The sequence below is a fragment of the Pavona decussata genome, unplaced genomic scaffold (assembly GCF_977016875.1).
Source record: "Pavona decussata unplaced genomic scaffold, jaPavDecu1.1 SCAFFOLD_336, whole genome shotgun sequence".
Classification (NCBI taxonomy): Eukaryota; Metazoa; Cnidaria; class Anthozoa; order Scleractinia; family Agariciidae; genus Pavona; species Pavona decussata.
Genome location: NW_028145724.1, coordinates 418,819 through 435,976, shown reverse-complemented (window position 1 = coordinate 435,976; position 17,158 = coordinate 418,819). Strand labels below are relative to the sequence as shown.

Below are 17,158 nucleotides of genomic sequence, written 5' to 3'. Positions count from 1 at the left end.
CATTGCCAAAAGTGCATTCAGCACAGATACTGGAATATTGCCTAACCAATTTTGGACTGGAAAAGCTGGGAAAAAGACATTAGAAAAATAATATATATATTTAGCCAAGCCTAAAAGCGGAGCTCCAATTTTTTTGCTAGCATTTATAGAAATCTCGGCTTATCGTATGGACGTAGTTCCTCATCGATCCTTTCTAAAGTTATATATATTTTTAAAGCATATGCAGCAAACTCCCCATCAACAATGTGATACCAGGAGCCCATGATCATCGGCTCCTGATTTGTTGTAACAGAGGGCATTTTTTCTTAATTTTCCTTTCACCGAGCAAGGGTTGGTGATTGGTTGATCTTTGCGCTTATACCCCAATCTCGTCCTCTGAGAGCCCACGCGCGTTTTTGAATGGGAATGAGATTCCTGGAACCAGGTTTGTGAGCCCGCGAGAATGGGCACCCCCACCAAACCCACGTTTTCGCGAAAAACACTGGGCTCTGAAATCTGGTTCCAGTCCTTGTTATCTATAGCTAGTCTCCTTCGCAGCCGTTATTAGGGTCGTCACGCAACGATCCTCCCCACGGTGCGTAGCGTGACGACACTAATAACGGCTGCGAAGGAGACTATGTTATCTAAGGTCTTCCGATTCCTGATCCTAGACCCCTAGTACCCAGATCCATCATTTAAAAAAATGGCGGCAATCTCGTTCTCCGAGCCTGCATTACCCTTATCCAGCGGAACGGGCGCTGGATATGGTAGGCACTTCATATATGGTAATTATTAATAATTACCATATATGAAGTACCTACCTGAGAACGAGCGAAGAGGCGAATTTGAGTCGTCTTTGCTTCGTTCTAGAGATTTGGATAAAACGGGATAAAAATAGCAGTGTTCAGATATCTTCCTGTATTAGGATGGTGGATAAAAAAAGAAAGGATCTTTTTAATTTTTGCATAAGTTTTCAGGTTTGGAAGCGATCGAATTTTTCCTACGCCTCGTCTTATTTTTCCTGCGCGACTGTGTAGAAATGTTCCCCTTTAACAGCAGATTTGAAGGAAAACTTTTAGTGTGACAAATGTCAAAACTAGAAGAGGTTTTGTTGTGTCGGTGGAAGGCGAAAGGTTCGACAGCTCTGTCAATTAAGGAGGTAAGATGACTTCAAATATTTATGTATGCATACACACCTTTAAACTGTTTGTAGTGTTTTTTTTTTCTGACGAGGGAGCAATTTTCAAAAAGAAATCTTTAATCAAGATAATATTAAAATTGCAAGCTAATACGGACAATAGTAGGCCAGTGTTGTTATATCAACTCATGTGGTCTACTAATACTAGGAGATCGTTGCAAACTAGTACACCGTGGAACAATTGAAAAACGAGTCATTATAAGTTATAGGGATTTACAAAATATTTAAAATTTCATCTTTTTCTCGTCAAATTGAGTGATTTTTTTTATGTTTAGGTTCTGTTTGAGGGAGATGCACATTGGAGATGTTTGCTTACAGGAGAGATATTTCTTCAAGTCTAATTAGCTTTGTGCCATTTTTATATTTTCTAACTGCACTTGTAGCTCATTAATTCAATAAATAAGATTGAAAAGCTCATTTTTAAAAATTTATTCCTAGGTTGATAGCTATTCTTGTACACTTAAAGTTGTTTATTTTGGTTTTTGGATAAACTCAAACTAAGTGCTCAGTTCCATGCAACTGATATTGATTTACAAGAGAGTCAAGATGTTTTTCTTGCTCTTAACTTAATCTAAGAATGCAGTTTATAATTTTTCCCATTTGTTTCGGTAGGGATAGGAAAACATGAACCTTTCATAACTTCCTGTCAATCACATCAGTTCCTTTGTTTTGAGAGTGCAAAGTGATACTGTTTTGTTCAGAGAAACCATTGCAGTAATTGGCTGCCTCTTATTCTTGATATTGTAAAGTCAAAACAACAATTACTTGTGAATGCCTTTTGCTACTTAGTATATATGGAAACTAGTAATTATCAAAACTGGATCAGAGAGTACATTTGATGACCTTGATCCCAGCGTAGGTTCTCTCCTTTGCCAATTCGGTGATCATCATCATCATCATCAATCTTTATTTACCCTCGGATTGTAGAGTAGCTTAATGCAGCTAATATCTCCGAGCATTTTCCCACCCAACCATGATAATATACGCACAAAGACCAGACCACAGCACCGGGAACTACGTCCCCTACTCTTTGCGAACAGTGAGTGGGCTCTTTAACGTCCCACAGAGTTATTTACAAACAAGGATTGTGAGATGGGGCCTACGGTTTATCGTCCTTATCCGAGAAGACTAGAAAGTCTAACCATTTGCAGATGTCAGAGCAAAGGAAGCACTTTCTCCTCAGTTATTTAAAGACCCTGAGTGGTGGTCCGGCTGGGGTGAGGATGTCATCTGCCCCTGCAAAAATTTATCTACTGGGGGTGCCAGATATACTTCCCAATATCCTTTCATTCATGCAATCGACTTTGGTTCTCCCATACAATCTCAACTCTAATCTGTGAAAGGAGTGCGTTCTTTCTATGTTGAATGCAATAAATGTCATAAGTCTAATTATTCAACGGAAAAAAAATTCAGTCCCTAGTCATTTGTACCTGGTTTTAAATTAAGTTAGTAAATTGTTTGACATAGAATTAATTAACAATTGTGTACAAATCATCAACTGTCCCTGTCAAAATCTTTACCAAAAAAAATCCATCAGGCAGTTATGGGAGCCGGTTATCCCCAGCAGTTCTTCTACACTTTGCTACATGAGAGTTAACTTGGAGTAAAGTTGGATATAACACAACAATTAAGGGATAATGAAATTTTGTGCTGTGCAGTACTGACTATACAACGGAGAAATCAGAAAATTATCCTTGGAGTGTAAATTTCTGTTTGGGAAGGAAACCACTTAAATTTTGCATTACCCTAGTGAAGAGATTAATTTTGGTCCATCAGTGATCAACAAAATCCTGGGGTCATAGGTTTTAATCCTGCCAAGGTCAAAGAGTTTTTCTTTACCTTTCATGGACCACATTTCCTAACTGAGGTGGTACTGAAAAAGAAAACTAAGCAGTTTCCTTCCACCACAAAAATTTACACTGCAGGTTTTATTTATCTGGTTTCTCAATTAAGGAACAGGCCTTGCTCCAACTCATTAACCTTTCTGTCCTTACAAGGAAAATCCCAATTTAAGAAGTCATTAGACTGCTAAACACTACACTCCTGCAGCCTCATCACTCCAGTTTATGGATAGCACCTCATCTGAGAAGTCCCATTCATTTTTACACAGCAAAATACCAACCATGTATCATTAATTTTAATAAGCATTTTCTAAAAAATATTCCTTACTTTAATTTTCATCATCCTGTTTTTCCGAGAGAAAAAAATAGAAGGAACAAGAGTGCCTAAAGAGAGTTGATGTATAGCAATAGCCCTCTTCTGAATTCACAAAATGGTGTACAACATTATACTTTGCTTGAAATATTTCAAATTAAAAGCATTTTATCACTTTTTTCTCCAAAACAATCAGTGGATTAAACTATTTCTATATAAATAAAGATTTTACATAAACACTGTACAGAATGGAAAAGGAAAATAATATTATTTAGTGTTTTTCCTTATGTTACTGAAAAAGTTTTACCAGACTATGTGATAAGGTGTAGAAAACTGTAGCACTGGTTACTGATGTTACAAAACCCATGAAAAGTAACAGTTATTATTGGATAATCAAAACAAAGTAAAAGAAAACAATTTACTTGGCATATTAACATTTTCATAATAATGTAATGTGGCAATCACTGCAGTGGAAGTACCAATTTTTTTTTAACTTCTTAGGGAAAATAAATTTTATTCAAAAAATAGGAGACAAAAAACTGACTGAAGCAAATCCAAGAGAATTAACAACTATCTGTTCAAAGAATTGGGAGTGCTGAAAAACATTAATAGTTCAAATAACTGAGATTGCACTGTAAAAATAAATAACTGTACATATTTCATAATTCATTACCCACTACCAAATTTTAAATTTTTCTTTCAATTAAAAGAGATGGCTGATAAGAAGTTTCACCTTTTGTCTGTTAAATCACAGTTATCAAAAGGGTCTGGTTGCATTAAACATGGCCTGAATATCAGTCTCTAATCTCTCTAAATGATTGGTGAGAGATGGGAAACAGCTGATATTCAGGCTTTGTAAAAAATATATATATAACTAAAGGTAAGGCGAGGTTTTGTCTTACATGTACAGTGCAACAAACTCAACCGGGGCCACCGATAAGACTGACTCTGAAATTTAAAGAAATGCTCTCGTTTTTTATTGGTTTACCAACTACCAAAGCCAGACTCCTTTGTTGTGAACGTGACCTGTGATTGGCTGATCAATGTTGGGTGGCCCCAGTTGAGTTCGTTGCACTGTAAAGTATACAGGGAATGCCCCTTGTTCAGCATATTTCTGTAGCCTCTATCAAATCAATAGTTATAAGAATGATTGAGTGACAGTGCTGACTGTTGCTTATAAACACAGCTATTGTAGGCCCAGACATCCAGTGGCCAATCTCTGTTGTACACAACATGCTAGAGCAATAGCCCTACATCAGGCCAACTAATTAAAATCTTTACTGCTGAAGAAAATTTTTATATGCTCAGCGAGTGCCCATTCAATTTGGGGACTGGTCATAAAGTACCGGGGGTGGGTGGGCTGGAAAAATTCATTTTTACGAAGGCTAGTTTTGTGTGACCCACCCTCATATTTTTGCAGAATAATGCATGGCCCACCCATATTTTTCAGGTAAAAAATGAAATGACCCACCCCTAGTAAATAAAGGTAAGACTATACATAAAACTAGACAAATTAGAGGACAAGTATGATAGAGGAAGGAGCACACATGCACAAAGTCTTGTTTTTGAAGTTTATCATTGCATGAGATCTATTTTTGTTGAAATACCTGAAATGATTTTGAGAAGATAATGTGCATCTAATATGTATCATTAATAACCACATGGAATCATAGTTGTTCATTTTAATGGATGCGAGTGAACTTGCCCTTTTCTTGATAGAATGTGTAGTTCCAGAAAATATCCTTACCCCACCCATGGAGGGAATTCAAGATTCTGGAGGGGATGGTGGTAAGAGAAAGAACAAAATTACAGAGATTGTATGAAAGAAACTTGGAAGTTCCTGGCGGTAGGGCGTCCTTTTATAAATTCCCTCTGTGATGGGGGATGGATATTTTCTGAAACTACACAATTATAATTTGTGCTTTTACTGTTAATACATTTCACAGTTTTACTGGCAAAAGGCACCATTTGATGCAAAACATGTGCAAAAATATTATGTGCCCCACCCCTTTAATGATGCATGGTTTTTGCTAGCCCACCCCTTTTTACATGCATGAAAACAGTGACCCACCCCCCCTTTTTTTCCAGCCCACCCCCCCCTGTACTTTATGACCAGTCCCTTGGCTCCTGCCATCACATCAACATTTACCAAAAGGTAAAAAATTTAATACACAACTGGATCTATCCCTTGATGGGAAAAGTGCACAGTCAGAAGCTTTCACACAAGAATGGATAATTTACAAGTTTATGAATTGCCTCAACAAGAACTTCCATTAACAAAGTGATTCATGAGCCATACTGTGTTTTCATCACATCTGTCATGATCTGTGATGATAAATAAAAAGCTTACAACTGTACATCAATTATTTTTTGCTACAGCTATTAAAACACAAGATCTAAACCCACTAGTAAAGGTTACACCCTCTGTGCATGGCTTTTGTGCCCAGGCAGTGGCAAATCTTAAAAAACACTCCTGAGTTAAGGTTCATAATTTATGCAGATGGGGCCTATGATGATTTTTAAATTTTTCCCTATTAGTTCACGTTTTGGATAATGCTATTGTTTGATGAGGTCAGGTTCTGAGATGCTGAATTGTCCAGAATATGCAAGTCTGATTACCGCATCAGGATTCATCGAGCACACGAAAGCAGTGGCTGGGGGAAAGCTGGCTGGAAAGGACTTATCCTGCAGTTCAGTGGCTGAGATGCCATTTCTGATGGCAGTTCTAGATCTATAAAATGGAATGTTTTCAGATTTCATGACAAATCAGACAAAGAAATTTAGAAGACGACTGTGACTAGCTCACTATGAAATTACGAAGATAAAGAATGGAAAGAAATGAACAAAGTTTTCAAGGTCTAAGCACTTTTCTTTTCTGTTTAGGGCTAAGCACTGATTATACAGACGGTTAGCTTTAATTTGTTGTTATGGCAGCCACTGCATTAAAGGACTTCCATAGATTCAACGTTCGGTATTCTGCAAAATACCCCTGACGCTTGAAAATTAAACCTTAACTCTACTCGGCCTCATGCAAATAAAAATACTATCTGCTATACAACAAGGTACATAAAGGTAATAAGGTATCCTCTTGAAACCCAAAAACCCATTTCAGCAGAACTGACATTCTAAGCTACATGGATGTGAGTGGGGGGTACAAAAAAAATATCAAAATATTATGTAAACTGTAGGTAAATATTCAGGACGGGATTGGCTATTTATCGAGTTTTGATAGTTTTCTTCACGTTCAAAGTATTTTTGTTGTTGTTATTATTCTCTTTAGTTTTAAAGATGATCGAGGCGAACTGTCATTGTCTGGGAAATGTTGTTTATCAACAAAAAGCCGTACATAAACCTAAGAGAAAAAGGCTACAATAACCATGAAACAGACTTAAAATATACATGTATCTTGGAGTAATAAATGGAAAAAAAACTGTGATAATTCATAACAATCAGAGCAGAGATAAACTAAACGACGATCTTCAAAAATTTCTACAAACAAGCGAACAAATTTTGCGTACGCTTGATGTTATGATGAAAATGAGGTCACACTATTGACTAATTTTACATTCGGTTTCAACGTTTTTTGAAAAGAAATATCCCAGTATTTGTGTTTGTTCTCTGTGAAGATTGTCAGAAATAAATGCAAAAATTAGAAATATATGCGAGAAAAACTTGTCAGTACTTAGCTTATGCTAGCTAAGTCGATAAAAAAGTGTTACCGGACGTCTGTTTCACTGACTAAAAATTATACCTGAGAACCAAATTTTCTTACATGAAGCAAAAAGGAATGAGATTAGAAAATAAACCTCCAAGGGAAATAACGAACATGGACCGAAAAAATGAGCTCGAGAGACTTTTCTGAAGTAGGCAGTAGCTTAAATTAAACAAGTTGCAGTGTAAACACTGCAAAAAAATATCTTGCAAAAGTCAGCAAAGTTTTGTCAACAAAATCAAATATAAGACTTAAGCTTAAATATACTCGCCTCTTTGGAAATAACCAGTCCTTTTATTCCAGTGCTGATTTTTTCGTTCGTTTTACAACGCTAAGTGAGCAAAAAGTTTCACTTCAAGAGGAAAAATCCAACGTTTCTTCGCGGATCGATCAGAGTAAAATGATTTCTGTTTCAGATCCGCTGTTTATGATATGTGCCGCCTCTAAAAGAGTCTTTTTCCGCCGCTATTCGCCTTGCTCTTTTTCCCGCTGTTGGAAGGCAAAATTGGACCAGATTAGAAAATAAAATGCCAAGGGATCGAAATAATGAACAGGAACCGAAAAAAATGAGCTCAAAGGACTACTCTGAACTTAGCAGTATTAACTGCGTGTCAACACTGCAAGAAATCAATTTATTGCAAAACAGCCGAAAACCAGCAAAGTTTTGTCTACAAAATCACATGAATATACATGTACTTACCTCTTCTGAGAACAACCAGTCCTTTTATTCCATTGCTGATTTTTTCATTCTTTTTACAGCGTTAAGTGAGCGAAACGTTTCACTTCAAGAGGAAAAATCCAACGTCTCGTTGCGCCGGATCGGAATAAAATGCTTCACTTCAAGATTTCAAGATCGGAGACGCTAAAAGCCGGAACGGTGGAAGGGCGGAATGGTGGAAAATCACTCCAAATCCTAAAACCTGGAACGTCGGAAATCACCCCAAATAAACTATAACCTTGAACCTAACCCTCACCCGTTCCGTGTTCTAGGATTTGGGGTGATTTTCTGCCTTTCCACCGTTCCACTTTCTACTCACGGCGCCTGCTGTTTATGATCAATGTCCCCCTTCATGTAAATTCCCGCCACGAGTCGTCTTACTCTTTCTCCCGCTGTTGGAAGGTAAAATTTGGGGGAGATTAGGAAATAAAACTCCAAGGGAAATAATGAACATGGACCGAAAAAAGTGAGCTCAAAAGACTGCTCTGAGTTAAGTAATATTAAGCTTAAGTTTAAATTAAACGGCGTGTCAACACTGCAAGAAAACAAGATCGTGCACGATAGCAATCCAGCAAAGTTTTGTCAACAAAATCACATGAATATGCTCACCTCTTCTCAGAACAACCAGTCCTTCTATTTCATTTCCAACCTTTTTTAGTTCCTTTTACAACGTTAAGTGAGCGAAACGTTTCACTTCAAGAGGAAAAATCCAACGTTTTGTCGCGCCGGATCGGAGTAAAATGATTTCACTTCAAGATTCTGATGATGTGCTGGCCAATTTGTTTCTCTTGCCGCTAGTCGTATTGCTCTTTCTCCCTCCGTTGGTCACAAAAATTGTCTTTGTATTGTGTCAAAATTATCATTTTTTTTTCTAAAACGCAGTTGGTGATGCAACTTCCCGCCGTAAAAAAGGGGGCTACAGCACAGGGTTTAAGTGTCTCATTTAAAGGTTGCATACATGGAGTAGCGAACGTATATACGGTCGGTCGGTCGGTCGGACGGAAGTGACGTCATAACCAAACCAAAATTTCTCGCACTGATGGGTTTACCAAAATCTCTTAGCTATGGGGCTCCGCTCGCGCGCGCCTCGCGGCGCGCGCGGAAGCTCCGCTACAAAGATTATCCATGTGATAGTGTGGTAAAGATTGGAAAAAAATATCACAATACACCATCATGTGAGAGGTATCGTGCAATTGGCTAGCAGCCACCAAATTGGGATAAATATGAGAACGGAATAAAAGGAAGACCAATAAGTGGTGATTCAATTGATATACACGAAGCAATTGGCAAGCTCCCAAAACCCAAAGCTGGTTGGGTAATACCTGGACACAAATATACTGGTCCGTATAATGATTTGGAGAATCAAGTAAAATGGAACCCCAAAACGGGGCAAATATTGGAAATATATGATAAACCAACAGACAAAACAGATGCAATAGCAATGCAGCATGATGTTGATTATTCAGTCTGCAAAGATGACAAAAAATGTAAAAACAAAGCTGATAAAAAGATGGTGAAAGCATTGGATAAAGTGCCATATAATGAGCGTCAGTGGGATCACTGGTTGGCTCGAAATATGATAAATACAAAACAGAAACTGGGTCTTGAGGTTCCAAAAAACCTCAAAAGCCGTCGGGTAATGAGGAAAACTGGCAGGAAAAATTAGCCAATGAGCTGCATAAACCCATAAGGCGTAGCTTTACTCGGCGGCGTGTTATTGTAAATAATATTGACGAAATATGGGCTGCTGAGCTTGTTGAAATGCAACAATTCAGTAGATGGAATAAAGGTAACAAGTATCTTCTCATGGTTATAGATGTTTTCAGCAAATACGGCTGGATTGCCCCATTAAAAGATAAAAAAGGTCAAACAATAACTACAGCATTTCAAAGCATATTCAAAGAGGGTCGAAAACCAAAGTATCTGTGGACTGATAAAGGCTCAGAGTTCTACAACAAACATTTCAAAGACTTGTGATAGTTGGCCCCTATCTGAAACCTGTTTGACGGCTTGTGCAGATGGTGAATTACTGAGTAGAGGGGGATGTCTTCCAGTGGACGGTACCTCCGGATGAGCCCGCTCAGGCCCTACCGGTTCCAGGGGGGTGCTCAAAGTTCTTTCCCGAACTCAACCTCTGTCCCAGAGGTAAACTGGGAAGGGACAGCCGCCTTGTCAGCGGCGGGGAAAAGACCTAGCTGGGGCTAGGCAAGAAACAGCCAACCGAGCACCCCCCGACAACGGTTTTGTCCATTTTCATGACAAGTCACACAACGTCACGCGTGACAGTAACGGCACCCAGTCACACAACATCCATAAATTTGAATTATAAAATTTGTAATTCAGATTTATGATTATTTTTTTCTTCATGACTGGTTAATTATATATATCACCAAAGCTTTATTAGGGTACTTTTTTCGAAATGATAAACGATTCAAGGTGTAACAAGAGGCTAAACACCAATGGCTGAACCAAGAAAGCCACACTAGGATATATTAAACAGTTGTATTTAACGGTTGTATCAAAGTATATCAAGCCAGTGGTCTTGGAAATCAAATATTGTATTAAAGGGCTTGAAAAAGGTATTGATGATAGGTGAGTTGGGGTCAAATTATGTATTATTTTTGAAAATTGGAAATGAGTGAGTTGGGCTTGTATACGAGACAAATATGGGGGAATTGGGGGGCAAAAAGGGCACATGTCTGAAAAGTGCACTAGAACCCTCATACTACCAACTACTCTTATCCACACTCTTGACACATCATGGCTTTAGGCGGACGCGCTTGATTGAGCGGCGCGCGATTGTTTAAATAGTTGAGCCTTATTTGCAGAACATAGTTTTGAGAACTTTCGTGCGTTTACTTTCGCGCCAAAAACTAATGAGCAAGTGTTACACTAAGTGCGAATCACTCCGCCCGAGTGTGGAAATTGAGAACTTAGTTCTAATTGAGCAACGATTTGTCATCAAGTGTTCATTGCTCTTGAATTGCTCTTAAACTAAAGTAGTCCTGCATTGAGCTCTTCCTTGGTTGCAATTAAACACAGTTTGTGGATAGGTCTGTCGTACTCTCCGTCTTTTGTCTCGATTCGCACTTTTCGGACAATTCCGTCGTTTCCAGGAAAGGTACCAATAATAAGCGCCATTTTCCACTCACATCTTTTGTGTTTGGGGTCCAGTTCCAATACGAGATCTCCGGTCTGGATGTTATCACGCACGCGAAACCACTTATTTCTTGGTAATAAGTTTGGGGTTAAATACTTCATCCAACTTCTCCAGAAATCTGCAAGCCTGTTTTGCGTGCTTCTGAGTAATTGTCATTGATTGGTTCTTTCCTCGGCTTCTGGTTACGGTGGTGGATTGTTCGGAGTGATTGGCGGGGCTCCCCAGACTTCGTTGGAACTGGGGTACAGCGGTCGGATCTTGACCGTGTACGTAATTTCTGACAGGAACGTTCGCCATTGCTCCTCGGTGTATGCGTCGTTCTTGCAAGTGGAGTTAAGTGCTTGTCTGACCGACTTAATTAGGGTCTCAAAGACTCCGTTCTGGTGACTCGCATGTGGTGTATTCCACCCCCAACTAAACTAGCAGGCAAAGTCATCAGAGAGGACACTCTTCACCTTGGGAATATTCCAGTTCTGTACAATTTCGCGTAGATATGCTTGGGCACCCACGAAGTTCGTTCCATGGTCTGACCAACAAACATTGGGATATCCACGTAGGCAGGCAAATCTCCAAAAGGCAATTAAGAACGCGTCTGAGGTTTTATCGGTCACCATCTCTAGATGGACCACACGTGTTGTCATACAAGCGAAGATGATTACTTGTGCCTCTTTTAGAGTTTTGCGACCGAGCTTAATCTGTACTGGTCCGAACATGTCCGTAGCAGTATTTGAGAATACTGCTTCTACTCGTAGATTTGGGATCTGTCCCATGAGGTGGTTCAGGGGCCTTTTCCGTAGCTTTCTGCACGTGACACACTTTGAGGTGACGGTCTTAGCCATTCTGCGGAGTCCAATGATCCAAAATATTTTCCTGGCCTCGTGGATTAAGCTCTTATAGCCACAATGTCCACGCCGTTTGTGGAGGTCACACAGAAGCAAGTTTACAAAAGGGTGATCTCGTGGTAAGATAATAGGCCTTCTTAGCTCTTCCGGTCGTCCATGCGCACGAAAAAGGCCATCTTCACCCTTCTTTGCCATCAGTTTCTTATCCAAACTTTCTTCGTCGAGGTGAAATTGACTCCACTTTAGAAGATGGGTCTCGGCAACCTTCAGTTACTGGACTGAAATGGGCACTGACTTCGGGTTCAGTTTCCGCGCGTTATGAATAAAACGACGGACGTACGCGAGGGTTTTCCCGTATCTGGCAGTAGGTTGAACAAGTTTTCAGCAAATGCAAAAGAATAGGATTTTCTTCAAATCCAGGTTGGTAATGTTCCGGATAAACGTCTGCAGAGGCAGTGTGATGTTTGCCAGCTTTCTTCTCTTTCCGAAACGTTTTCTTCTCTTTTGAAGCTGTAAGGTCGTCCTCATGGGTAGTATCTTGGGTGTGGTCTTGAAAGCTGCGCCACTCTGCTTCCGGCAACTCCAGGAAGGATGGTCCTTCAGACCACTTCATGAGATAATTAAGATCAAGTCCTCTCGTTAGAGCATCAGTAGGGTTGTTGTTTGACGTGATGCAGCGAATAAACGTCCGCAAAGGCAGTGTGATGTTTACCAGCTTTCTTCTCTTTCCGAAACGTTTTCTTCTCTTTTGAAGCTGTGAGGTCGTCCTCATGGCTAGTATCTTGGGTGTGGTCTTGAAAGCTGAGCCACTCTGCTTCAGCAAGGATGGTCCTTCACACCACTTCATGAGATAATTAAGATCAAGTCCCCTCGTTAGAGAATCGGCAGGGTTGTGTTTGACTTTATGAACCGAATTTGTTCTGTCCCAATTGTCTCTTGAATTCCAGCCACTCTGGCAGACACGAAGGGCCTGAATTACCGTGGAGGCGTTCTGATCCATGACAAAACGGTTGATGAATCGACCCAGAAGAATCTTTCCCAGCCCACGGCGTTTGCGAAGTCCAATGCCTTTACGCATGTATCGTACATCCGTGCAAGTGCCAAACAGCCTAACAGTTCTAATCTCGGGATGCTTTTCTTCTTCACAGGTGCGACGAAAGCCTTTGTCATGACTGGAACACAGTAGTAGTTTCCACTTGCAAGTTTCTACCGGAGGAAGATGACTGCACCATAACCCTGTTCCCCACCATCGGAGAATCCATGTATTTGGGGCACGCACACTGCGTTGCTTGGTTTAAGGTGATTGCATTGAATTGCATTGCGCATCCTTGCTGTGCCTAATTTTTCGTGTCATTTAGCTCGCGCACGAGCGCGCGCACGCAGAACATAAAGGGATTTCCTTGAGGTTAAGCTCGGTAGGAAAATAAATGGTCCTTTTCTTCTAAACGAGCACGGTGACCCCCATTTTTTAATGCATTAATTTAAATGTCATGCGGTTGACCACTTTATATCGCGATTTAAAGAAAAGTTTAATACTCTACTTTCAGATATTTTTATTTGAATGCTTTAAAAAGCACGTATTTAGGTAGTGCTGCTTACGTGCACACGCAGCAAAATCTTTAATTTCTTTCATAATTTTAATTCCATTTCAATGAAAATAGTTTGTTGCGTAAGATTAAAGCAAATTTTGTTGAACTGCTTCGATATTTTAATGCAAGAAATTAATTTTTCTAGAAATGATAGCTCCCTTTTCTGATTACTAGCGTTCCTAATATAAACCTCGTGGGTCATCTATTCACTATAATAGCCATCCAGGTTGCACAAAAACGAGCACGGTGATCCCCATTTTTTATTGCATTTTTTTAATGCTCATAACATAGTCATGAACTGGACCAAGTCTTAGACAATTTTAAATACTCCTTTTTCAGCGGAATCATCTTAAGCTTGCGGTCAAATTGAAATGACGGGAGATGATTTATGGACTGGATATTCTCTAACCATGTTTCCTGAATACGCTCAGAAAGGATCTCATCCCAGCTGAAACTTAAACTCCACAATTCTTGCAAGTCGATTCTGAACTTGATTATAACAGGTGAGACAAGTCCGAGAGGATCCCAGACTTGAGCGAGAAATTTCAGGTAGCTTCTCTTGGATAACCCCTCTAATTGGCCAACTATGTTTTCTTTATTGAAGGAAAACCTTTCTTCTTCTTTATCCCATTTGTGGCCAAGCAGGTCTGTAAATCGTTCACAGTTAGACTGGTCAATCTCCGAGCAGTTGGAACGCCACGCCTTAATTTGAAACTGGCCTTTTTCAAGGATGGAATCAATTTCTTTCGTTATTTTCTTAGCTTCTGTCGAGTTGTTTCTTGAGCCCGCGATATCGTCCACGTATGCGTGATCTCGTAATTCCTGGGCTGCCTCTGGAAATTCAACTTGTGAGACTTTAGCTAAATAGTTAATGGCGTCCGTGGCAATGTCTGGTGCTGGCTTGTCCCCAAAATTTAATCTGAGCCACTGGAAGATTGAAGGCGCTTTACTTCTGTCGCTTCTCCACAAGAACCTATGAAAGACTTGGTCATCAGGGTCCACTAAGACTTGATTAAACAGATATCACCCGAGTAAGCCACTTCATTCCAACGCCAGGCCATGAGAACATTGGGAAGACTATTAAGTGGCACTTTCCCTAAGAACGGTCCACTGCGTTTCGGGTCGGAACATCATCCCCAGTAAATCATCTTGGGTCATAAGCAAATGAAATGACTTTAGTTTTTGAAAATACGTTAAAATATTATTTTTACAGGCCACAACAGTCAGAGCGGTCGAGGACCCTAATTTCAGCGTGGCGAAAATAGAAAATTGTATAAAATTGATGAGCTCGCCGCTTGAAAACCAGAAAACGCCACAAAAATTAACTATAATTCTTAAGTTAAGTATTCCTTCAAAGGTATAAAATGCATGTTTATTTTGATTTGTTTTAATTTTTAGGGTCACAAAAATTAATATTTTAACCCTCGTTTGAATGCTTTCTGAAAACCGGCGAAGGTACCCTGTCTTCGCCGGCATTTCTTTCACAAGTCCAGACCGAACCATTCTAAATTCCATCTGAACTTTGCTAAACAGATGGTAGGAAGCATAGAAATATAAAAATATCTTGCGCTTTTTATCTTCCTTGACCACAGCGACTTCGCACTTTTGGTGCTTTTTGGAATACGCAACCCGCATTATGCAAATGAGGTTGTTGATCAAATTCAGATTGTTATAAATCCAAACATTCTTAATCGCTAAATTTTATCATTCTAAATTAACTACACCGAAAAGCACACAAAAATAAAACGCATAAACGATTTTAACTGTTTAAAAATGGCTAAAAACTGATCAATTATTTAGTCCTGATCTCTGAATGCTATGCAAAAAAATTGTAAACATTTAATATGCTAATTGCTGTGTGTGCGAAACTTAGTCCTATACAAAGAAATCTTCCTTCTCGCCGTTTTGTACTGTCAATTTTTTTTTTGAAAAGTACCATTGAAAACTTGTACATGTTTTTGGTATCAAAAACTTGAAGACCAATTCAGCTTTAAATGGATCCTGTGACGTGCATTGAAATCGACAACACTTGACCTTTGAAATTCAATGTTGTGTTTCACTCTGGATTATTTCTTGGTTGCCTTTTTATTTGGTAAATGGCTACTAAAATGGCAATGCTAACAAGACCATCTTATTTTTCTCTGATCTACAACCAACATGCAGAATGATTTGATGAAGGAAGTTTTGTTTCACCGGATATGGCATTTTAACGACATAACTCTTGCACTGGAGAAGGTCACAGGGCAAGGTCCTTTGAACGTCTCAGTTTACTTCCTAATTTTCTCTAAAATGATTCCATTCACCACTGCTATGAATACATTATTACTTTTTATTCTCATACATGATAACCTTACAATTAAAGCTTACTGGCGTGTAACTACTAACTTCTTGGATCTGAGATCTGAATTTGCCTTGCTCAATTTCTATGAGCAATGACGCCGCCCAACAATTACACAATCCTACCTTGTAACAGTAAAAAGAAAGTGCGAGATTTAAGCAAAGAAAAGAGATGGCTAATAACATATTACTGTGAACCAAAGAACCGGCATTTCATACATAATGAGATGTCAAGTATGCCTCCACACTTCCAATTCTGTCGCAATTTTAGTGTGCAACCCGCAAGCGCAAAAAGATAGAGTGCTACATTCAAAAGTATAAAACGAGGGTCGTTGTTTTGGGAACTTTACCGCGAGTGCGAACGAAATAAAAAGACAGGGAGAAAAGCGAAGATCATTCAATTACCAACATAAGTAGTAATTCAATTAGATGCCATTTGTTATAGCAAACAAACTAAACGAAAATACCCGCAAATGCGATGAGAAAAAAAATCTCAGACAGGGAGCTCGAATCAAGCACCCTTCCCCGCCACATTTTCACGCTAAACTTGTTGCAAAACTAATTCCTAGAAAAATTCAACACCAGCTTGAAGCTCTCCATCATAAATAAAAGTCAGTTTGCTATAACTGATTTTATGTAGAACGGTCACAAGGAAGTAGCTATTGTGCAGTACGCACCTGAAACGATTTGGACAAGGACACCATACATTTGATAAATAGCCTTTGACCCTAAAAATTGAAAAAAAAAAATCAAAATGAACATGCATTTTACACCTTTGAAGAAACACTTAACTAAGGAATTACAATGAATTTTTGTGGAGTTTTCTGGTTTTCGAGCGGCGAGCTCATTAATTTTATACAATTTTCTATTTTCGCCACGCTTAAATTAAGGTCCTCGATCACTCTGACTGTTGTGGCATGTAAAAATAATATTTTAACGTATTTCCAAAAACTAAACTGATTTCATTTGCTTATGACCCAAGGTGATTTAATGGGCAAAGTTTGAGGGCAAACTTTTTTCCGACCCGAAACGCAGTGGACCGTTCTTAGGGAAAGTGCCACTTAATGTAATTAGGTCCTTTCTCAAGGTGATCGTTCAGAGACAAACCATCGTGGCCCTTTGATGACGACTCAAATACCAGGCGGACTTTAGTGGTTCTCTCTGGTGTGAAGACTGCTTGTAAAGTCAGATACCATTCGGGTTGACTGTGATCAACTGCTTCCAAAGGAACTTTAATTACTTTAGTTACAACTTCTGGACCTCATCATCTACGATGTTGAAACATTCTTTTCTCTGAAACGATCTCTCAGCAGACTGCATTCTTTCGAGTGCAATTTCGTAATTACTGCGCTTAGGGGGTCCATTCTCATTCCAAGGCATTCTAACTTGGATTCTTCCGTTTACCAGTGTAGTTGAATCAGTCAGCGACTTAACGAACTTGTTTTCACGTAGCACGTTTTCTCTACATG

The 17,158-nt window shown here is 39.3% G+C and overlaps 1 long non-coding RNA gene across 1 annotated transcript in view; it reads left to right on the top strand.

Annotated features, from left to right (window-relative positions):
• Positions 1 to 421: 421 nt before the first annotated feature.
• Positions 422 to 17,158, top strand: part of LOC146453347 (uncharacterized) — a 123,303-nt gene continuing 106,566 nt past the window's right edge. Inside the window, exons 1-3 of the long non-coding RNA XR_014859521.1 lie at positions 422 to 510; positions 614 to 1,138; positions 1,453 to 4,432. This is a non-coding gene — a long non-coding RNA (uncharacterized LOC146453347). The remainder of the gene's footprint in view (positions 511 to 613; positions 1,139 to 1,452; positions 4,433 to 17,158) is intronic.